At 35.8% G+C, this 25,030-nt stretch overlaps 1 protein-coding gene and 1 pseudogene across 1 annotated transcript in view; one reads left to right on the forward strand and one right to left on the reverse strand.

The window, feature by feature from the left end:
- SESN1 (sestrin 1) overlaps positions 1-25,030 on the forward strand; it is a 125,028-nt gene that overhangs the window by 16,782 nt on the left and 83,216 nt on the right. The window lies entirely within an intron of this gene.
- On the reverse strand, positions 22,851-23,299 carry LOC110222933 (rho-related GTP-binding protein RhoN pseudogene; annotated as a pseudogene).

Genomic DNA, 25,030 nt, shown 5'->3' on the forward strand with positions numbered 1-25,030 from the left:
CTAGGACTTTGGGCAAATCACTTAACCTCCCTTTGCCTAAGTTTCTTTGTCTGTAAAATGGAGGTTATGATATTACCTATCTTGTGAGGAATGAGATAATATATGTAAAATATGTCTTCAAATAAGATAATGTATATAAAATACTTTGCAAACCTTAAGGTGATAGATAAATGTGAGCAATTACTATTTTATAAAACCATTTGATTTGATGAAGTGAAATTCTGCTTTAAAGATTCTCTTTCAGTGGAATATCTCCTCTCCATATATCAAAATTATACAAGGTTCCTTGAAAAATAGAATAATCACATGACTCCCTGATCATTAATATCAGATGAGGCATAAAACAGGGAAATGCATATTCCCCAAAGGTGTTGATCACTGTCTAGGAGGAGACTCTTTAATATAGAGTTCAAATTGAAGAGAGATTCTCTATAATGAGGTCTTCTGGATTCTATTGCTTGCAGATGTTTGCTGACTATCTTTGAAAACACCTCTGAGCCTCCTAAATGAGATCCATAATCATGTAAGACTATGGCTAAACTATCTACTTAGGAAAAAACATGTGAATAATAAATTCTTATTGTTTAGACCATGGTATTCATCTGGGTAGTCTAGTATTTCTTAAACTGTGGGTCGTGACCCCATATGGCAGTAGTAAAAGATTTTTGATCATGCAATTACCAAAAATTAATTAAAAATCAAATGTGGAGTGAGTCTGAGGTGTTTCAGGCAGCACTTGTCTATGTTACATTTGCAACTTCACCGCAGCATTGGTTCTGAACAGAAAGCATGTGTACCTTGCACTGCACATGCCCTCAGGCCATGCAACGCTAATGAACTCGCTGCCCAAACACGAAAAGGGGTCTTGAGTGGAAAAAATTTAAGAAGCTCTGTGGTAGACAACCTATGGAGCTAGTTTGTTCCAATATATGCCTTGAACAGCCTACTTCTAATGGTGCTGGGTTCAGTATAGAGCAGAAGGAGAAAAGTATGTTGGATTGCTTTTTACTAATCTTTTAATGACTGTAAGCTTCTTTTTGGAATAAAGAACCATTTGTTTAATAGCAGTAGTTATCTCATGCTGTTGTATGGTTATGAGGCATGAAATACTGTAGTCTCCAAAGAACTGAAATTGATGATTATTCAAAGGGCAATGGAAAGGCATTTTGCAGTCAGATGGAATACGTTACAAACACGGAATTATAGTGGAGAGTGGTGTAAAATTGCCTCTCACCTTGCCAAGTTGCTGGTTTTTAAGGAGATGTCTCATCAGAAATGGTATGTTGTTTTGTTGGTGAGACAGAGAAATAGCTAATAGACATTCTTGGAACTCCATTGGTATACTCATGGTGCCAAAAAATATCTAGTGAAGGCCCTAAGACCCCCATCATATTGGGTGTATTCCCTTTTTGCAAATTGATGGGGTAATGTAGCCAATAGTCTCAGGTGTAAGGAAGATGGTAGGTTGTGACTTTTTTAATCAATGAGTTTGCAAATTCTTTGAAGTCTACTTTCTGCTTTTGCTATTGAAATATGACTAGTGAACCCACTCCCCTTCCAGACCCCCTCCAACTTATCCCTATGTTACCCAAATCTGATAAAAGTTTTGGTGGCTGCAGTGTCTTCATGTGCATGTTTCTGTCTTTCTCATTTGTAGAATATAAGTTGACTGAATAGATTTTTTTTAATTTTAAGGAAGGTAGGTACTTCAGAATAAAAGTATACTGGCTCTTTGTCTATATTATTTTCTCCTTATTTGGAGACTTAAGTTCTATTAGTGCTTACTAAGGGAAACCCAGATCTTCAGATGTTAATAAATTACATATCAAATCCATATTTAAGATTGGATCATTTCCTTAGTGGTGTTTGAACTTAAACAGAAAAGATGGAGTCTTTTGTTATAGAGTTATAATGTTTGAATTATAATTATGTTGTCTTTGCCAATTTTTGGCAAACCAAAATTAAAGTTAACCACGCTGGAAGCTGGGGTTTGTGTAATAACACCTACCTTTGAATGTCGTTACTCTCAAGTTTAGTTTCTTTATTATGGTGCTTTGTTTAAATTAGCATTTTAGTATATTTCCACGAGTAAAAATCTCAAGAAAAATTCTTAAGTTTTTTTTTAAAAAAAGAACATTTGCCACATTATTTCATTGTTACCATGACAATACTGGCAGCAAGAGTGTTGTAGTAACTTCTTGCAGTGAACTTATTTTTAGACCCTAATGTTTGCAATGAATTGAGAATAGCTCAAGTCCCCTAGTCCCTGTCTCCCCCTCCCCACCCCCATCCCCCAGTGACTCTAATGGAAAAATACTGGTGGTTCTGACTTTATAGCTGGAAGACTGCATCATTGTAGGCTAAAAAAAATTAGTGTAGGAGTATCGAGTATTTTTCCTGTGGATCCTGAATGTTCAAAATTTCTCGAAATATGGTATTGCATTATATATCCAACAACTTGTTTATAGCAAAAAAGAAATAGGCCTTCAGTTCTCTTTCCATAAATCAAGCCAAACATGGATATTATACTTTCTGAATTGAGCTACTATAGAAAATAAATGCCATTTAAAATATATCTCTTCTAATTATAAAGTCTAAATTCTTTTATTCAACTATGTGGGATGCTATCATATTCCATTACCTTTTGGATTGAATAATGTAGAACACCCACTTTTTCTCATTCTTTTCCTAATTTAGCAGAAATGTGCTTTCCCTTGATCATAGTGAACTTTTGTTATTTTTAGCCAGGTACTGCAAATTCTGGATTTGTGATTTTTTTATGTATGTGTGTGTGTATATATGATATATATATATATATATATAATACATACATACATATTTTATATATATATACATACATATTATATATATATCATATAAGCGTATGACATATATATATATAACTTGGCATGAAAAATCACTGAAGCACTTTGATTTGGGTAACTAAATTAATATAGCATAACAATTTTGGTGTTTTTAACTTTCCCAAGTGATGCTCTTTAAATTAGAGTACATGGGAAAACCTCATTTTTACTTTCTACTTTCCTGTCCTATAAATGGACCTGATAATGCTCTGTATGTCTGAGGCCATGCTTAGCTAAATTGGGAGAAGCTCATCAACATGTTTGCTGAAGGATAATGAATTTATCAACCAAAGCAGCTCCTGAAGACAACTTGCTAAAGTGAAGAAGGGCTTTGGTCTTCATTGGCTAGGGGAATACCTGTACTGATGAAATTATGAATTCTTGAAAATAATTAATGGCCTATTGTTAAAAATGTAATGTGAAGCACTCAGTGTATTCAGTCATTGTTAATAGCTAGTGCATGCCTCCTGACTGCCCTAGCTGCTTACAGAAAGGATTTTGGGCAGCCGCAAAAGATGTAGAGGAAAACATCCTTTGTATGTAGAGGAAATCCTTTGGCAGACTGCAGGTTGTACAGGCCTGAGCTAGTGTCATTTGTATAATTTTTCATGCTATTGATGGGCCAAGGCTTGATATTAAATATACATATGTGTGTGTGTGTGTGTGTGTGTGTGTGTATACACACACACACACATATGTATATATAGTTTGTCACTATAATCTGTTAGCGCATGATCAAAAAGAATGCCTGGAAATCGACCTTGTAGAGATTTATTTCTATATACTCTGTGGTGCAGTGACATTCTTCTCCTGGCTAGTCTTCTCACAAGAAACTCCATCTTTGGACTCTGTGTATTTTTATGGACTATTCCCAATGTCTGGAATCCTTTTTCATCTCCCTTTTCCTAGCTTGCCTGGCTTCCTTCTAGTCCCAGAGAGAATCCCCCACCTTCTCTGAGAATCCTTTCCTTATCTTCTTTAATGCTAGTGCCTTCCCTTTAAGATTCTCTTTAATTTATTCTGTATATATCTTGTTTGTACATAGTTTGCATGTTGTCTCTCCCATTAGACAGTGCGCCCCTTGAGAACAGGGACTGTTTTATTCCTTTATATCTGTCCCCAACACTTAGTAATGTGTCCCACACATAGTAAGCACTTAATAATACTTCTTGCCTTGATTGGACTAAAATCTGCATATTGTCTAGCTTTCATTAGTGACAACTGCTAAAATACAGTGTATATTGTAACATGTATTCTACTTAGTGGTGGATTCAGTTAAAACTCTTCATCTTTAGTTTTGGAAGGGGTCAAATTCTGAAAGTGTCATTTCATGTGTCTTGTACTGGATGTTAAAATACAGAAAAAGACCAGTAAGCATTTTTCTTAAGTATCATTAATAAAAATTAATTTCTAAGCAAAATTTTTACTTTGGAGGAAATTACTTCAGGCTAATCTGCCATCTCTTCCTTCTCTTGTTTTTGGTGCCTTCACTCTAAGCAGTAGTAATTTAATAAGCATACTTGAAGTACTTTTTCGTTTTTACTTTTTAGTAACAGTAGTCCAGAAAGATTCCAGCCTGTACTGACATTGGGCTCTTAAGCTTGTATTTTCTTAAATGTGTCTATTGTATACTAAGAAATAATTAGAATTTATTTAACTTTGAAATGACATCCTTTCAATTTAATAACAAAAATGTCATCTACTTTGATTGTCTTAAAAGCAATTTTAAACAAAAGGTTAAATGAAACTGAATTGTGATTTGTTCTTTGTCAGTATACTTTGCAAGAGACCATCTCAAGTGTGGTATAATAAAAAAAAAAACCTTCTGAGTTGGTGGTCAGGAAATCCTAATCTTATCCTCTGTCCCTAACGATTTGTGTAACCTGGGATAAGTCATTTCACTTTTCTGGGTCTCCCTTTCTTTACTTTTAACACTATTAGTTGATTAAGATTGGAGTAAGTAATTTCTTAACATCCCTTTCATTTGCAAAATTTTATTAGTTGTGATAGAATATTATTGTAAGACATGTTTGAAGTGGTTTATGCTTACATTTTTTTACTTTAGTCAAATTCCTTAAAGCTCTAACCATCAGTGTTAAAAAAGCTCAACATTTTGATTTAGTAACCAAAAGCTATAATAATTTTTATCAGAAATCACTTTGCCACGTGGTGAAAACATGACAAACAATTGTATTTTTAACCTCTGTGATTTCATTTTCCCAGAGATTGTTGAACACTTCTTTATATGATCTTCCCTTGCATCTATAGGCTGGAATAATTATTTGACTATGCCACAAGTATTTATTTAGTGCCTTATTCTGTGCCTGGCACTGTGGGGAACACACAGATGCAGACACACATGCACACACACAAGTCTTCACTGTGGAGAAATCTTATTTAGTGGGGAAGACATGATTTACATATAGTTCATAAAATACTTTGAAGGCTTTGTGCCTTCTTTGGTATGAGTTCTCATACCTCCTCTTCCTTCTTACCCTGTAGTTTTTGACTCTGTCTTTCCATGAAGCTACCATAGGGCATCCACCAAACAGGCTGAAAAGACCTCTTCTTAAGATCTTGGGGTTACCACTATACCACTTGGTCTGGCCATCTCTTATCTTATACCAAGGCTAGCCCACCTCCTCCAGTACATGTCCCCAGGGATGTCTTTTCTGCCATGGTTTGTTGGAGTTCCCCCTTCCATATTAGCCTTGGCAACATGGCTATTTATGTTTATGGCCTATTTATGCTTATTGTGGGTTTTTCATACATGAAAAAACTAAAGAATAAATCATGATAGCATGTAATCAAATAAAATATTATGTGGTATAGTTTATAAGGAATTTGGAAAGAGTATCAAAATGAGTTTTGAATAGTAAGGGAAATTACCGTAGAGATGTGGAGATTAATTAACTATTCCTTTCAGCTCATCTTTTATTTTATAGAAATATAGAGCACCTGTATCCTTAACACATTCTCAGATTAAAAACATTTGGTGAATGTTTGGGAAAGATAAATAGGCAGTTGTGCTTTTCTGCAGTCTAGCTTTTGGGCACATTTTTGTTGTCTCTTGTGGGCCCCTTCTATCTTCCTTGCTCCATCTGCTTGTGCTTGCATGAGCCTGCTGGTTCAGCTTTGACAAAAGGGATAAGTGCCACAGTGCTAAGTGTTATTGAAATAATGACATTCTAGCTTTGTAATTTCCATGCACTAATCACATAATTTAAAGATTGAGAAGTTAGGCTAAAAACATTCATGTAATTAAACATTTTTATACCAAGTGAACACTAAGATATCCTTAGACTGGGCCATCAAAAATTGGAAATATTTAACCCTAATTTTGAATGGTTAATCTTAAAGCATATTAAGAAACTTTGTCAAAGTTGGAATAACTTCTAAATTAGTACGGTATGATCAAGAACCTTGTGTTTTAGTTTCTTTATTTATCATATCTAGATGATCTAACCACCAGTGTTTCCAGTATATTTTAAGGACCAATAAAGTTTGTAAGGCACTTTCTTTTACATTTTTCCAGAAGAATCATTAAAATCTGTTTAATTGAAGTATCTTTACCCTCTTCAGATGTTTATAGTTTTAGGTTAAAAGAAATTCTTGAAGAAATGCTATTTCTTGTATTTTAAAATATAAAATCCTATTGTAACTTACAGTGTTGAGGTTTTATAATTAGCTCTCTAGTTTGTTCTCTCTTTGATGGCGTGTATACTTGCCTTTTGTGATCTGTTTAGCTGTTTGACGTCATGTATGAATCTTATGGGGAGTTGGTTTGTAGTGGTTCAGCATGAGAGTGATGAAGGACTTCCCAGTCTTGTGGCCTAGATAGACATTCCAAAGTACAAACCTGCAGTTTATTACTTTTCAAAGATTATATACCATGTGTTCTTCAGGCTTTGTGATCCTCTTTTCTTTTCCCAAGACATCTTTGGGATTTGTACTTGTTTCATCTTGTTTTAAGGCATTATTTCTAAAATTCGAAAAAATTTTCTTCCATCAATGAGTAACAAAAACTGTGGTCACAAGAGATAGCAGGAAACTTGCTTCATACTCTGATCATCAGTTTAGAGCTTTGAGCTCAAATAACCAGCCGTACCTTAACCTTGCAAGAAAGGGTAAAGCAGCAACAACAACCAGAAAAAAAAATCTACTTCATAAAGATTCTCAAATGAATAATAAATGAGAATAATGAAGAACTTGGCAAAATAAAAGTGTTATCAAATAGTCCAAATTTAGGATCAATCATTGTTTTCTATTTAAGTCTCACTTTATCTGGTAGGAAAAAGATGAAACAAAACCATTTTGGCTTTTTTATTTTCAAAGTTCAATTTCTTGTGGATCTTATTGCTTTTGTACTTTGACATACAAAGATAGAAGTTTTTTCAGTGTTCTGTGCTTTCCTCACTCCTTCCACAGATGCAGATTGCAAGTCCTTGGCAACAGCAGAGGCTCTTCAAGAGTTTCTTCTGCCAAAACAGTTATCACCCTATGGCCAATCTGATGTAGAGCCTTTCTATATTTAACTAGGCTGGTCCATCACCAGGCACACGTGAAGCCTTTACAACTTGGTAGGACTGCCAAGAGCTTGTATTTGTTCTAGCATAGACTTTGAGAACCCAGGGTTATATGTTCACTATGTGAAGCTCCTCTGATTTTATCACTATGAGAACTAATACATAGCAACCAGTCCAGTAGTTTAGTTTTGGAAGTGTTGCCTGAGGATGAGAGAAGCAACTTTGTTGTCACATAGCTAGCAAGTATCAGAGGAAGTGTTTGAACCCAGGTATCCTCAGTCTACCTATTATGCAATACTATCTATCTCCCCAAGTAATGGTAAAGTTATATAAATAAATAGATGAAATGTTAAGATCAGGAAAATTGGAATGTTTTCATCTATAAAGACTTTTCTAATTGTGCTTAGCATAAAAATTAATCTACCCTAATTAAAATTTATTTATGTTTATTTTTGGTATCAGCCACCCAGTTTATAAAAGGAAACCAATAGGATAAAGATAATATGTTTTTAAAAATAAAATTATCTTAGCTTTCTGGATTATATAGAAATAAAAACAAAACTCTCAAAGCTGGTCTTTGTACTGTTTTAGGCCTTATCATTTTTAAATGTTCTATTTCATCTGTAGCGACCATTTTGTCAGTGGAAAGAAAATACATAAACTAGAATGATTTTTAGAAATAAAAAATAAGAGTTCATTATTACGGAAATTGAAAGTAATCCATGAGGGCTTCTGAGTTTGAACGGATCACAGAGAGATTATCTAGGTTTAACTCATCTTATGTATTGTTCTTTATAATTTTCCAAGTGAAATATTTCTCAATTCATGAGCCTTTTGTGTCTTTGTGACTAATAATAGTATTCATTTATTTTCTCATTTCTTGTTTCAGATACTTGGTTACTGCCACCTGAGATTTTTAAAAATAATTTTGCATTTGTATTTTATTGAACTATTTTCATTTTCTTAGGGGATAGATGACATAATGGTGCTATTCACAGACTATTTAGCTTGTAATAGCTTATGTGAACACTGGATGTCACTGTTGCTCAGTAGAAAAAAAATTTAGAGACCATATTTTGGTTCAGTGGGCATTTGGAAGATTGACTATGAATGTACAATTTAGAATTTAATATTTTTGAGGGTGTGTCTTTATATAAGAATTTCCAAGTAATTCTTGAAGGTATAATTGGTATATTTGGTGTGCATACCATACTAAGCAAACTGAATACATTTTATAACTTATCCCATTTAAATTAAGATTTATTAATTGTCTTACTATTTCCAAATCTTTTGAAGATGAAAATGTTTGCTTTGTGTGTTGGGAAAGACAGAAAATTGCATAAACACAATGCATAGGATATGGTTTATTCAGCTGTCAACTATCTTGTCAGCTTTTAGCTTGCCTTTTAAGGTTACATTAAGCCGATATTGATTAAGCCATAAACAAGAATGGATATCTTCATTAAAATATGTTTTTTAAGTTTTACCTTACTCATTTTAAAATTCACTGTATTGGACATAATTTTTAATAACACTATTTGGATGAATTATATTCAGAGCTATCCTAGAATCAAGACACTGTTATTTTTAGAATTGTCCACATAGGAACCTTAAGTAGCAGTGTTAATGTTTGCTTAAAAGTAATCTTTTGTCAACATAGGTTTTGTATTAAAATTACCATATTTAGGACCCCTTGATATATGTATATGTATATATGTTATCTGCACCAATGCAGACAAACAGTAGTATTCAGAACCCCCCCAATCAGTTCACTTCTATTTGTCTTAGGAAGATATTACATGACTTTTTGCAAATTTATCTACTTTTTTTTATCTACTCTATTTTTAGAGAATAACTTGGACACTTTAATTTTAAGATCTACTTATATTCCTTCTTTTCTGTTTTTTTTTGTGTGAGGCAGTTGTGATTAAGTGACTTACCCAGGGTCACACATCTAGTAAGTATCTGAGGCTGGATTTGAACTCAAGTCCTCTTGATTCCAAGACCAATGCTCTATCCACTGCACCACGTAGCTACCGTCTTCCTGTATTCTTAAAGAGCACTGTATTTTGTGTGAGAAGAAAACTATTAATCCACTCATTTATGAATAATTCATACACAGATAATTTTGAGATTTCAATATTCCACTCATTGAAATGAATTTGTTGTTGCTTGTCAATCATAACTGGCTTTAAAAAAATAATTCCATTAGTTTAATAAATTGTGCATATTCAGTCCATGATATAAGACTAGATGATGTCAGATCATTTCAAATTTATGTAGCTTTTATAAGGTCTAGAATAAGTACTGTTTTCATTTCAGAGTTAATAAAACTGAGCCACAAGTTGTGATTTATCTAGACCTCATCATTGGTGAACCTCCATGTATTCCATGATTTAAAGGGACCGTAGAGCTCTTCTGGTCTAATGTTCTCTATCTCTTTTGCAGATAAAGAAACTGATGGCCAACAGGGAAGGTTGCTGGCCCATGGTTGCATAGTGAGAAAGAACTAGGACGTGGAATCCAGTTTGCTTATTTCCAAGTCTAGTACTCTCTACTTTGTACCACACTGTTTTCCTACTATGCACTTAACTGGTCAATGTTTAGAAAATGTCCATATTCCCCTGTTAAGTCATGTTTATAATATTGACCTCTATAAGTACAAATGATGAAAAATGTTACAGTTGACCTATTGTACTAGACCAGAATCTATTCAGTCCAGTATTTTGTTATAAACAGAATCCCTAAGGGACATACTTCAGGAAAGAAAATTTATCCTCTGGCAGGTTAAGTATGCACCAGCTTCTCTTCTCTCATTTATGGCTCTGACATTCATAATTTTGTCCTAATGTTTCTTTAATTGATTTCTATATTCTATTTGTACCATCCTTTGTAGGGAATAATTAGTTCTATAAGTTTATTACCTGCTTTGTGAAGTGGTGCCACTTTTATTTATCATTTAGAGGCATCTTAGTATAGTGGAAAGATCTTTGGACTTCAAATCAGCTCTCACTTGTATTTAAATCATGGCTCTGACACTAGCTAATGTGATCATGGGTAAGTCACGTAGCCTCTCTCTTAGCCTTATCTGCAAAACAAGAGATAATAATACTTTTAGTACCTAATTTAGAACTTGTTGTAAGGATCAAATGATATAATATATGGAAGGTGTAAATCTTTACATTCTATATAAATACATATGCCATATATTCCTGGTGATTTATCTATATTAATGTCAGTCTGTCTCAGACTATTATTTATCCTAAACTTGTTTTATATGTTATAGGGCGTCCTACCTCATGAGTAATAGAATGTCTTAGAGATCCTTAATCCACTACCCCTCTCATTTAACAAATGAGTAAATTGAGACTAAGTGCCTTTTCCAAGGTCATACAAGGAATACACAACAGGGCCAGCATTCAAAGCCAGGCCTTTTGACTATAAATCCAATGCCCTTTCCACCTTCCCTCAGATACTTGACACTTACTAGCAGTGTGACCCTGGGTAAGTCACTTAACCCCATTGCCTAACTTCCCCCCCCAAAAAAAGAAAAAGGCTCCAAAAGAGACAGCAAAACTTTTCATTCTCATTCCTGTAAGCTAGGTGGATAGAAACTCCCTTTAAGTCACAAACATGCCTTATTAAGCTTATCTAGTGGAGTCTTGATGGGGGTGCAAAAGGAAGACACTTCCTGAGAACAGTTAGTTCCCTAAGCTTCTTCCATGGAAACTTTGGGCTGAAAGAAACTTCAGAGTCCACTAATCTCTCCTCTCTGAACAACAATCCCCTCTACCACTGCCAAACAAGTGGGCATCCAGCCTTGCTTCAAGACCAACATTAATGGAAACCCATTACCTCCCAAGGCAGCCCTTGGACTAGGTAGCCTCTAAAGTTATTCTTTAGTTATGAAATTATTCTCAGTTCTCAGACTGTGTCATCAACATCTATTTAACCCACAGTGTAACTATGTAGTTATGAAATTGAACTTTAATTGGTTAGCCAGAAAGCTCTGACACCAACTAAAATAATGTTTCTACAGGAAAATTGGTTTGGCGTTAACGTTCGGTCAGCCCACAACTTTAGGGGAAAATATAATCTATTTTTACTTTGGAAACTTCTGGTCTTTAGTTTTTCTCATCCTAAACTTATGATCCTATGTAGAGGGTTAGAAAAATATTCTAATTAGCTTATGTTATTAATAAAGATATAACAGGCCTTCAAAATAAGTGAGTTATTTTGATTGTAAATCACTGATAATCTTTTTTTTGAGGGATTGAAATGAAAGAATACAATTTGCACCTTGTTTTCTTGTGTACTTGTTTACTTAAACTAAGATTTCAGGACAGCCTGAACCATATGAACCAAAATATTGACCTTTGGAAGTTCAAAATAACTTAGGAACATTGGAATCAGTATTCTACTAGGTATTCTGTCTCTGACAGAGGTACCAGAAGACTTATTGTGGAAGGAACATCATTATTTTCCTTCCCCATGTCAACCTTAGAGCTTAGTGACATACTTTCAAACTCTGTAACTTATCTTATTAGCCAATTGTGAGTCACTTGTTTATGTAATTATTTTAAAAATCTAAGTAGGGTCAAGGGTGGTGTGATAATAAAAGAAGAGACTTGAAATCCTTTAATTTCACCCCTTTATTTTATATGTGACTCAGAGAGGTTAAGGGTAATAGAATCATAGAGCTAGAGCTCAGAGTACACAGAAGTCATTTAGTTGAGGATTCATTTTACTAATGAGGAAACTGAGACCCAGAGAGGTTATGTGACTTAACAGGTTGCACATTAAGTAGCAAAGCTATGCCTGATTTGACTCCTTGTCTAGATTTCATACATGCATATGTGTATAGAAGTTTCATTGTGTAAAATGAGACATTATAACACAGTGCCTCTGACATTCACTTTTTGATCATGGGTGATTTACCTAGCCTAAGTTACAAACTAGGTAACATACCCTGTCCCATACTTTCAGGCTTTCTCACTTGGTAGAGAAAGCTTGTCCTCTGTAAGCATAGCGTTGGAGAACCCAGGGTCACTTTATATTGCATTGAAGTATCATATATTTTAGGGTAAGAGATTTATGCTATGGCAGAAAAAAGTTACTACCCTGTTTCTAAGGAAATAAACTTAATTTTTAGGTTTCTTTTTAAAAGAATTTTTTCCTCGTCACTTGACCTTACTTAGTATTTGAAGATAACTGCTAAGTATATTCTTCTCACTGTGTCTAGGGATTCTGATGTATGATGATCCATAACCTTTTCTAAGCCTGAATATATACATGTAGTTTATTCGTTGGCATCTAGTTCTTGTCACTGTTAAAAGCTTGATCCTTTTTTTTCACCCTCTTTTCCTCACCCTACCCTTGAGGCTCTTATTCAGACAGAAGTCTAGAGCCTTTTTCTGCTAGAGGTGTGGCCAAAAATGAATTACTAAATCCTTAATCTTCCATTTGATTAAAAAACAAACAAACCTGTCTGGACAGTTACATTATATTTTATTTAAATTTAGATACCAGTTTAGAATAAGTAAAGCAGAGAAGATTACTCTCATTTTGAATGGAAAATGAGGGAGAAATGAATCAAGAAAAGGAAATTGAAAAGGGATGGATTCAGTAAGAACATATTTATTCTTATAAGCTTTCAATATAATGTAGGCATAAGGGTTTAAAGTAAATATCAGAAATTCAATTATGCACTTAAAATTTTTTTATCATTATTTTTGATAGGTTCATGAAAAAGTTAATGCTACTCAGATGTGACTAATACTAAGTTCTGGGCTTACCCTAGAGTGGTATTTGTGGAAGGGTTTCATCAAAGAAAAAAAATGTAGAAAATATGTGGTATTGGTTAGGCAAGGCCTGAATAAGAAAGTTGTTGATAGTTTTAATAACATGTATGTAGTACTTGAAGTTTGCAAAATGCTGAACGTATATTATTTCATTTGATTCTCACAGCAATTCTGTGAAGTAGGTGCTGTTATTATCCCAATTTTCAGATGAAGAAATAGAGTAACTGAGGTTAAGTGACTTGCCTCTTGTCATAGAGCTAGTAAATTTCTGGTCATCTTGACTTCAAACCCCAAAGCTGTCTCTGCTATGCCATGTTGTCTCACAGGATAATTATGAATTAATTAATATTAAGTATTTGCTTTATGCCTAGTATTGTGCTAAGTGCTAGGGATACAAATGAAAAAATCAAGACAATCCATACCCACAAGGAGCTTATATTCCAATAGGAAAAGACCACATGTTTAGGAGAGTGGTAGAGAGAGAGAAATGTTGTGGTCTGAGAAGTCACAAGGGTGGCCCTTTCTAAGAATGGTAGTATTGATTTGATCCAGAGCAAGAGGTGGCAAGTAATGGGAAAAGGGAGAGAGTGTGAAGGAACAGTTTTTCATTTTTGTGTTTATATCTCCAGTGCTGAGCACAGTGTTGGACATAGTAGGTTCTTAACAAATTATTGATTTATTGATTCTTAATTACAAGCTTTCAAGTGTGTGTATGAGACAGTGGGATGGGGCTTTATCTCCTAAGCCTAAGTTTTCTCAATTGTAAAATGAAGCTAGTAATACTTGAACTACCTGTATCACACTGGTGGTTGTAAGAATTGCACTTTGTAAATTTTAAAGTTAAATTCGAATTGTTATTAACTACAAGTAATATGTTATTTTATTGATTCATTCATTCGAAAGCATTAAGCACTAGGGACACAAACATAAAAACGATAGTCTCTGTCTTCAAGGAGCTTATATACACTATTGTTGTAGATAGTGGTGGGAAAAGAAAGGAATGTTGGGGGCAGATCACCTTTAGTGGAGATTTGGTTCAAACATAAAGATTTGTTACAGTGAAGCCAAATCATCTGATATATTGTAAAAGCTGGAGGTGCAGTATTTGGTTTCTTCTTTAAATCTTCTAAAATGGCAACATTATGCATGGAAATAAAACTTTATTCAATTGACATACTTGTTGTTCATTCATTTCCTACGTGTCCAAATCTTCGTGACCCCATTTGCGGTTTTCTTGGCAAAGATACTGGAGTAGTTTGTTGTTTCCTTCTCCAGCTCATTTTACAGTTGAGGAAAATGAGGCAAACAGGATTAAGTGACTTCCCCAAGGTCACACAGTAAGTGTCTGAAGCCAGATTTGAACTCAGGAAGATGAGTCTTCCTGACTTCAAGTCTGGTACTCTATCCACTGTACCACCTAGCTGTCCTTATTCATAGATTAGAGTTGCAAAATAAAGGAGTTTGAGAGAAGGAGGGAGGAAAGGAAGGGAAGGAGAGAGAGAGAGAGAAAGAGAGAGAATGAGAATATGAGGACAAGAATGAGAATCTATATATTTTCCCTACTCATTTCTGCCTTTTAGAATGGCTGGCTTCTCACCCGACTCAGCTCGAACTACATCTTCTGCAGGACCCTTTTCCCAATTTCTCTCCCTACCTTTCCCCCGCACCCTAGTTGCAAGAGCCATCTTTTCTTCCATCTAATCTATATGCAGCTTGTATATACCTACTTATTTATATGTTGTCTCACCCATTAGAATATTCCTTGAGGACAGAGACCATTTTTACCTTTTTTGTTTTTCCAGTGTTTATCATAGTACCTTCCATATAGTAAGAAAGAAGGAAGGAAACACACATTTATTAAGCTATTATTATTTGTCAGACACTGTGCTAATAATGAATTTAGATAATCAAATATAAAACTGTTCTCTAATGATTGCAGCTGTGGGTTTTTGGGGGGTTTTTTTGGTTGTTTTTTCAGTATTAAGTGAATATTTGCATTTTAATGTATTTTCACTTACTGTTATCTTGGATTTGATTTATTTTGATATATTTGGCTGTATTTATGAAAAAATAACTGTACAAAAAGATGTATAACCTTTACAGAGGACAAAGTGTGGACAGCTTTGTGAGAAAATTAGTATATATATGAAGAATATTCAATATATTGCTTCCTAATATAAATTATGTTTATCTGATCAGTTTTTTTTAGTTAAGAGTTTTGATGTGTGCTTTTTAAGTTCCACAATACTTCATTACATTCCATGAAGGTACTTTTACAACTACAAATACTTAACATACTCTTTTGTATATGTATGTATATATATGAATAAATAAAATATGATTCCTCCACTTTTTTTTCCCCAGTCTTCCAGTGTATCTTGGCCGTAGTAGGAGGTTAAAAATGATTGCTGTGTGACAGAGTTAATTCATTAAGCTCCAGTATGCTCTTAGTCTTAATTTGTTTACAATTGCTATATTTCAGCTTACCATTAGAATTTTTGTTTTATTTCTTCACATATGTTTAGCCCCAATAGAATTGTTCTCCACCCACTGTCCCCACAGCCTTTTAATGAGTATTTTTATGGGTGCCACTTGTCTTTTAATAAAAATAATTCTGAGGGGAACCCTTCTTTGGAAAAAAAAATTAGGCAAAAAACATGATACAGTGACCATATCTAACAGTTTATGCAATATTTTGTCCTAATAGACCCCCACCTCTCTGCCATGTAGAGGAGGGCATCTTTCATGATCTCTTCTCCAGGACCATCATGGGGTGTTTTTTTGTTTTGTTTTGTTTTGTTTTTTTAGTTATCCAGAGTTTAGCTTCCTTTTAGGGATCTTTTCAATTACCTTGTTGTAATTATTGTGGTTCTTTCATTTCCTTGTTATTGTTTTTAAATTTCACTTAGTGTCAGTTCATAAAATCTTCCCATATTTCTTTGAATTTCTTGTTATTTCTTATTGCACAGTAATAGTCATTTTCATTCATGTGTCTTGATTTTTTTTCAGCTATTCCCCCATAGCTAACCAAGAATAGTGCTGGTAGACTACAGATGGGCAAATGATGTCTTAATTTTCAAAAAAAGAGTAGAGAGAGAAGTCTGTAAATTTTAGGTTATTGAGCTTGACTTCACTTCCTGACAAAATTCTAAAACATTAGGGTCAGCTAGGTGGTACAATGGAAAGAGCATCAGCCCTGGAGTCCGGAGGACCTGAGTTCAAATGTGGTCTTAGACACATAATACTCCCTAGCTGTGTGACCCTAGGCAAGTCATTTAACCCCAACTGCCTCACCAAAAAAAAAAGAGAGAGAGAAAATTCTAAAATATTATTAAAGGAATGCCTAATGAACTTGGTCCCTATTCCAGTATGCTTTTCACTATAATACCATATCTATTTTGATAGTTTTGACACATTCCCTGTCGTTAATTTAGTGAAGCAGTGTTGTATTATAAGTTAAATTTTTTTAATCTTATCTGGAAGTATAAGGAACCTGAAAGATGGTATTAAGTTATGATAGCCTAAAAATAGTCTCTCTGTTTTTTTTCTTGTTAATGCAAATGCATTATTGTATTCAACCAGTCCGTGCTTCAGCTTGATTTCAAAGGGAAATAGGTATGGTCTAGAACTTTTGCGATTGAGCCATTAATATACTGTTTTAAAGTTGTTTTGTTAACGGTAGCATATAATTAGGTACCAATTTAAGAATTTGAAGGCAATTCAGGTTGTTGGATCGATATATCTTTAACTATGTGCTTGAAGATAAACTTTATTTATATCCCCCTTTAAAATTAACACCATATAATGTAAGAATACTATAGCATTGAAAGTTTTATGCCCTGAAGAAAATTTGAAGAAAATTTTGACCAAAAAAAGGTTTAGCTCTATAGAGCTCAGTTCTGATATTCTTAAGTATTCTGTTTTAAAATGTAGATGTTTATGATACAGACAGCAAGTTGTCCCAAAAGTCTTGGTGCAGTTTTAAGCTATTAAAGTTATCATTTAAGCTATTAAAGCTCAGTACTTTTGGGACAACCTACATATTGGCTAGGAACTGAGCAAATTATCAAAACCTGCTTTCACTTGAGATTGTGGTTGGAGAAAGGGACAGAGGCGTGTGTGTGTGTGTGTGTGTGTGTACACATGTGTATGTGTATGTACCTATTCGTTTATGTGGGTTGGCAAGATTATGTACTGTTTAAGGAATATTTCTAATTGTAAACCTGAGTTCTGTTAAATTGTACCTTGGGGAAGACTTCTATGAGCCATGTTTGGCTTAGAACAAGGGATTTAGTCAAAGCCAACAGTTGAGCCTGAAATAGTTGCCCATTGTTCATTGATCCCAGGATGTGAAGAAGAGGTGGGAATGTTGGGAATGGAGAGGCACAAATTGAGAAGAAAGAAAACTCAGCTTTGAAGTAGCTCTCTTGTTAAAGTATCATGGAAACAGATGCAAGCCCAGGGAGGGCAAGATGGAAGACTTGGGGTCATTAACTACATGGTCTAGGAAGAAAAGGGGGTCAGCATGCTAGATTAGCTTAGCTGTAGGAGCAGAGCTGGCCATTGGAGTCTAGCTAGGGAATTTTCTTCACATCAAGGAACTGGGACAGAGAGGACAGGTTAAGGATGGTAGAGAGTTTCCAGCAAGGGAGTGAGCATCAAGACCACAAGGAAGAAAACAAGGCCACTGCCATTTCAGGTGGAAAGACTGAATCTTGGGCTTCAGTGGGGATAGGCTTGGGAGGCTAAATAGGGAAGCGCCTTTCTAATACATTGAGCCATGGACATTGCTTCCTTATGTCTATCCATGTCCAAAGAGTCTGGGGCAAAGGAGGTAACAAAGATTCCAGAGAAAGGACTTGTCTCAAGAGAACTTAGGAGAAGATATCTGCCATAGATCCCATATTTATATACTTAAAGCTCTCTGGATTAGACAAGCAGATTTTAGGAAAAAGCTCATGAGTTGCCTTCCCACGCTAAGTTCATCAGAGAAAAACCTAGACCTGACTCAGTCTGGGCTGGTAGACTCTGAAGGGCAAGACCTATCAGAAAAGGGGTCAGCCAGGAAGGGAGAAGAGACTAATAACTAAGCTTGATTCCATTTAAAGCTTGCATGTTGAACACAATAAGACCCATAACATGTCAACTTTCCTCTTTGATTTTTATATCATAACTCAGAAAAGTTTTGTGCATTTTTTCAGGGGAAGGGAGAAGGAAAGGACTTGCATCCTCTCCCACTAGCCTCCATCCAGGTGGATAGTGTTAATCCAAAGGCAAGATGAGGCAGTAAACATTCAATAGGGAGCATTAGTGAGCCGAGTCTCCAGGTGCTTGGTAGTGGACGAAGAAGAGTGGGGTCCTAATGTGTCCATGGAATGACACAGAGAAGTGATTGATTAATACCTGAAAATCTAAAAACTATCATGTATTCCATGAGGTTAGTTAGTTCTTCCAGTTATCTCTGTGCTTAAAATTACATAGGTGAGTACCTATCCTTACCGACATTCATGGAAGAAGCTTCTTCTGTGAGCAGTTACATCAGTTCAAAGATTCTTTTTACATCTCCCTTCTGTGATGGAGGTTCTGAGGTAGAATTTCTGAATGAAAGTTATAGACAGATGAGAGCTAAGTGAATCTTTTAGTGTGAAAGTCTTATACATCCTAGCTTTTTCTTCTCTGAACTTATATAACCCTCTTGAGGTAACTTAAGAATTGATGTCTGAATGTCTTTGTACAGAATTCTTCTTTATATATTTGGTGAGATTTAGCCACTTTTCCTGATTCCATTTAAATTATTACATGGCCTTCTCCCCTATCCCCAACTCTTCTATCCCTGGTTCGTAGCATAGTCCCTGGTGCTTAGTAATAAATGTTTGTTGAATGGAGGTGAAGTGATGCTTCCATCTTCTCAACAGAATTCAAATTCTACTTCTGCTGTTTACTAGCTGTATTATTTTAGACAAATTACATAACCTCTATGGTCCTCACTTTCTTCACCTGTAAAGTGAGGAGTCAGACTAGATGATTTCAGAGGGCTTTTCCAGCTCTAAGGCTGTGATTATATCTAAGATCCTATGAGCATGCATCTCTCCATTGTTCTTGGGGTCACCTATGATCTTGCACACTCATCTTTGAGAGATTATATAGTACTCTCAGTTATCTAAAGCAAGAAGCTCATTTTTTTACACTAGTATTCCCAAAGTGACAAAATCTTTTAAGCATAGAAAACTATTATCTCAAAAGAATATAAATTGCAGGTAGCTCAAAAATAACTGGACATACTCATGATGAGTATGAGTAGGTTACAAGCATACTGATAATAAGAAAATATCTAGGACTTGAAAAAATAGATCTTTTCTAATTTGTTCATACACAGGAAGAGGTAGGTGGAAGACAACTATATAACTAAATATATCAAGATTCAGGTCTTGACTTAAGAAATAGTTGAGTTTTGTTTTGTAAAATAGTAGTTTTCATATTGCATAAGAAAATAACTTAAAATTTAAAAATAGTTCTTATTAAACTATATTACTGGAGAAAATATTTGGAATTTATAAACTGTGGTTTTGGTGAAGTAAAACATTTTAAATTATATCTTTGCCTGGTGATATCTAATACATATATTTTCCAAACATCTAGGGTTAGGTTGATGACTTAGGACTGGTTCACAACTATATGATTTATAGTAATTAGTTGGGTTTGATAAATAAAGTAATCAAATTACCTTACATTTTTCTAGTACAGCTTTAAAAAGTCAATTAGAAAAAAGTAATTTACTGATCTGACCACACATAATATATAAATTCAAAAAACAAAACATGCATATTTCAGATTTTAAAAGGATATGCTAATTATGCCAAATAACAAGAATGTTTTTCAACTTCAAATTCTTATTTAATATCTATTTTTTCCTAATTACATATAAAAATGATTTTAACATTCTTTTGTTTCAAATTTTTAGTTCCAAATTCTCTCCCTCCCTTTCCTCTCTCCCTCCCTTTCCTCTCTGCCTTATTGAGAAGGCAAGCAATTTGACATAGGTTGTGCATGTGTAGTCATGCAAAACACATTTCTATGTAAGTCATTCTGTGAAAGAAAACAGAGACAAAAAAATAAAGTAAAGTAAAAGTATCTTTGATCTGCATTCAGGCTCTACCAGTTCTTTCTCTGGAGATGGACAGCACCCTTTCATCATAAGTCCTACAGAATTGTCTTGGGTCATTGTATTGTTGAGAATAGCAAACTTTTTCATAATAAATCATCATACAATATTGCTGTTACTGTGTATAGTGTTTTCCTAATTTTTCTCATTTTACTTTGTTCATGTATGTCTAGGTTTTTCTGAGAGCATCCTGCTTATCATTTCTTAAAGCATGATAGTATTCCATCATAATCATGTGCAACAACTTGTTCAGCCATTCCCCAAATGATGGACATCCCCTCAATTTCCAGTTCTTTTCCACCACTAAAAGAACTGCTATAAATATTTTTGTACACATAGGTTTTTTTCCTTTTTTTTTTATCTCTTTGGGATCAGACCTGGTATTGCTTGGTCAAAGGGTGTGCATGCTTTTATAGCCCTTTGGGCATAGTTCCAAATTGCTCTCCAAAAGGGATGAATCCATATACAACTTCACTAATAATATGTTAGTAGGTTGTTGTTTTTTCCATGTCCCCTCCAACGTTTGTCATTTTCGTTTTATGTTATATTAGCCAATCTGACAGGTGTGAGGTAGTAGCTCAGAGTTGTTTTAATTTGCATTTGTCTCATCAATAATGATTTAGAGCATTTTTTAAATATGACTATAGATAATTTTGATTATTTTGTCTGAAAACTGCCTGTTCATATCCTTTGACCATTTATCAATTGAGGAATGGCTCTTATTTCCATAAATTTGACTCAATTTTCTCTGTGTTTGAGAAATGAAGTCTTTATCAGATAAATTCACTGTAAAAATCTTTTTTCACAGTAATGATTACTAAATATTTCACTCCATCCTATTTTCCCCTTGTTTATCCCACTCTCCCTCCTTTTATCCTGTCCATTCTCAAGTGTTTTGCTTGTGACTTTTACCTCCCCCAAACTGTCCTCCCTTCTATCAGCTCTCTCCACTTTCCTTCTCTTATCCCCTTCCCTTCCTACTTTCTTGTATGGTAAGACAGATTTCTACACCCAACTGAGTGGTGTATATTATTCCCTCTTTTTGTTGAGAATAAGGTTCATGGGCTTCCCTCCCCATTTCCCCCATTCTCCCCTCCACTGTAAAATCTCTTTCAGTCCTCTTTTATGTCAGATAATTTATCTCATTCTACCTCTCCCTTTCTCCTTCTCCCAGTGCCTTCTTTTTTCTCATCCCTTAATTTTATTTTTTTTAGATACTCATACCATCACATTCAGCTCACACCCTGCTTTCTGTCTATGTATATTCCTTTTAACTGCCCTAACAATGAGAAAGAAGCTTTTTAGGAGTTATAAATATCATTTTTCCATGTAGGAATATAAACAGTTTAACTTTATTGAATCCCTTATGATTTCTCTTTCCTATTTACCTTTTTGTGCTTCTTTTGCATCTTGTATTTGAAATTCAGATTTTTTATTTGGTTCTAGTCTTTTCATCAGGAATGCTTGAAAGTCCTCTGTTTTATTGAATTTCCTTTTTCCCCCCTGAAGAATTATTCTCCCGTTTCACTGGGTAGGTGATTCTTGGTTGTAATCCTACCTCTTTTGCCCTCCAGACTATCATATTCCAAACGCTCTGTTCCTTTAATGTAGAAGCTACTAAATCTTGGGTTATCCTGACTGTGGCTTCGCAATATTTGAATTGTTTCTTTTTGGCTGCTTGCAATATTTTTTCTTTAAGAGGTCTGGAATTTGGCTATAATATTCCTGGGAGTTTTCATTTTGGGATCTCTTTCAGGAGGTGATTGGTGGATTCTTTCAATTTCTATTTTACTTTCTGGTTCTAGAATATCACCACAGTTTTCCCATGATAATTTCTTTTTTTTTCCCCCATAGATATGGGTTTTATTAGGCTCCTGTTGGTGAAGGAAGGCAGCAGGGGAAGGAAACTGGATGGGGACATATCCTTTGTCCTGAATTTAGTGCATGTGGCCTGGAGTTAGGGGGTCAGAAAACAGCAGCAGAAGCAGATGAGGTGATGGGAATGGAGGTGAGGGTGGCTCTGGGACCACCAGGGGCATGATATGAATATTGGGGAAGGTGCAGGAAGGTTACCTTCACCCAAGGATTTAGCCACTCCTCATCTCCCTCATGTTCATGTGTGTATATGTTCTCTGGACATGCCTGTGCCCATGCACACATGCCTCTGGGCTCACCCTTAGGGCTACATGGAGCATGTGCCCAGATCATATAATCATCAGGGACCCTCCCAGCCTCCCCAGAGTTCTATAAGTAAGAGAGAGGGAAGGTAGGAGGTGTTGGGCATAAAAGTCCCACCCACCACCTGATTATCAGGGTGAGTCCTGGGGGGGGGGGTCAAGGGTAAGCTTGACCCCCCCCCAGCACTCCCCCTCAGGCTCAGCTGGGTGTCTGGGCTATTCTCTCTGATCCCCTCACATGATGCTGCAGCAATTGGCTCAGTCCTTGCGAATCTCTGCCTCAGCCCCCTTGTCCGACCTCCCAGGCAGCTGGCTAACCTCTATGCTGACTTCTGTAGGCCTCTCCTCGAATCACTGCAACAAAGCTGCCTGTGGCCGCATGGAACACATCTCGGACACTGTGCTCAGATGACCGGAATGAGCACTCAACGTAAGACACAGCCCCTACCTGCCAGGCGAGGACACTGCCCTTCTTGAGCACACTGTCAAGTGTCTCTGGCCTGCTGATATCAAAGCAGATAAGGACAGCATCAGAGTCTGTGTAGGCCAGTGGTTGGACATTGTCATAATAGGAGGAACCTGAAGTGTCCCACATATTGAGCTCTGTGCGGTGCTTGTCGATTTCAAAACTGGCTGTGTAGTTCTCAAACACAGTGGGGACATAACTCCTAGGGTAGGCATCCTTGGCGAACACCTGCAGCAGCGCTGTCTTGCCGCACTCCGTGTCCCCCACCACCATGATCTTGCAACAGCCGCTCTGCTCCTCCATGGTCTCAGGTACGCACCAGCTAAGGCCCCCCCGCAGCTGCCACCACTGCCCCATGATAATTTCTTGAAGGATGATGTCTAGGCTCTTTTTTTATCATGACTTTCAGGTAGTCCAATAATTTTTAAATTATCTCTCCTCATATTTTCTTTTATTTTTTCATTCTCTTGATTTTGTTTGATTGTTTCTTGATGTCTCAGAAAGTCATTAAATTTCACTTGCCCAATTCTAACTTTTAAGGGATTGTTTTCTTCAGTGAGCTTTTGTACTTCCTTTTCCATTTGGCCAGTTCTACTTTTTAAAGAGTTCTTCTCTTCAGCGAATTTTTGTCTACCTTTTTTCCATTTGGCCAATTCTGCTTTTCAAGGCATTCTTATCTTCATTGGACTTTTGTGCCTCTTTTACCATTTAGTCTATTCTGTTTTTTAAGGTGTTATTTTCTTCAGGGTTTTTTTTTTGTGCCTCCTTTACCAAGATGTTGACTCTTTTTTTCATGATTTTCCTGTGTCACTCTCATTTCTCTTCCCAATTATTCTTCTACCTCTCTTACTTGATTTTAAAAATCCTTTTTGAGCTCTTCCATGGCCTGAGACAATTCATATATTTTTGTGAGGCTTTGGATGCAGGAATTTTGACTTTGTTCTTTTCTTCTGAGTGTGTGTTTTGATTTTCCTTGTCACCATAGTAACTTTCTGTTGTTTGCTTATTTTCCAGCCTATTTCTTGACTTTAACACTATGCTAAAGTGGGGCTCTGCTTCCCAAGTGGAGGGGGTACTCACTGTCCCAAGCTTCAGGTTTTTGTGCAGGTATTTTCAGAGGCAATTCTGGGGACCTGTAAGTTTTTGACTCTTCCAGGGTGGCATGATCTGAGGAGAGGTGTGCCTACTACTCTCCCGTTCTGTGCACTGGTTTGTGAGTGACCACAAACACTTTTCAACTCTGAAACTGTGACCAGGGTCTCTGCTCACTTGTGGCCACAAGCTCTGCTCTGCTAGTACTCCTCCTCACCTTGGGATTGCCACCCAGGACTGCAACTCAGATGCAAGTATAGGCAATGCAACAGAGTCCTGCCCCTGCTGCCAGCAATGGGACCCTTGTAATTCTCCTTCTAACCTATCGTCTGATACCCTTATCGTCTGTGGGATGAGAGGTCTGAAAACCACCACTGCTGCTAGTGATTCAGTCCTCTGAGCTCTGCTCTGGGTTTCCTGGGGCTCAGTCTGTGCTGGCGTGGCCTGTGCTGGACTGCACTCCTCTCTCACCCTGGTACAATAAACCTTTCCTGTTGACCTTCTAAGTTGTCTTGGGCTTGAAAATTGTTTTACTTTGTCTTCTTGTGGGTTCTGCCACTCTAGAATTTGTTTAGAGTCTTTATTTAAAGGTATTTCAAGGAGTTTGGGGGAGAGCTTGGGCAAGTCCTTGCCTTTACTCTGCCATCTTGTCTCTTCCCCCTCAAGAATACTTTAACATATATGTAATATAGAGATAGCATATGAGGAAAATTAAATCATTATTTTAAACGTATATTATTTAAGTTAAATCTACCTCAGTGGTAAAATTGGGATGGAATTATCAAAATACATTTATTAAGCATCTACATGTGTTAGATGCTGAGCATACAACGACAAAAATTAAACACTCGATGACTACATGAAACTTCAGTTCCTTTGGGACAAATATAGCTATATAAACATCACAAAATATATGTAAAACACATTGGATGTAGGAGGGGT

This window comes from Phascolarctos cinereus, unplaced genomic scaffold (genome assembly GCF_003287225.1).
Source record: "Phascolarctos cinereus isolate Bilbo 61053 unplaced genomic scaffold, phaCin_HiC Scaffold_5;HRSCAF=322, whole genome shotgun sequence".
Classification (NCBI taxonomy): domain Eukaryota; kingdom Metazoa; phylum Chordata; class Mammalia; order Diprotodontia; family Phascolarctidae; genus Phascolarctos; species Phascolarctos cinereus.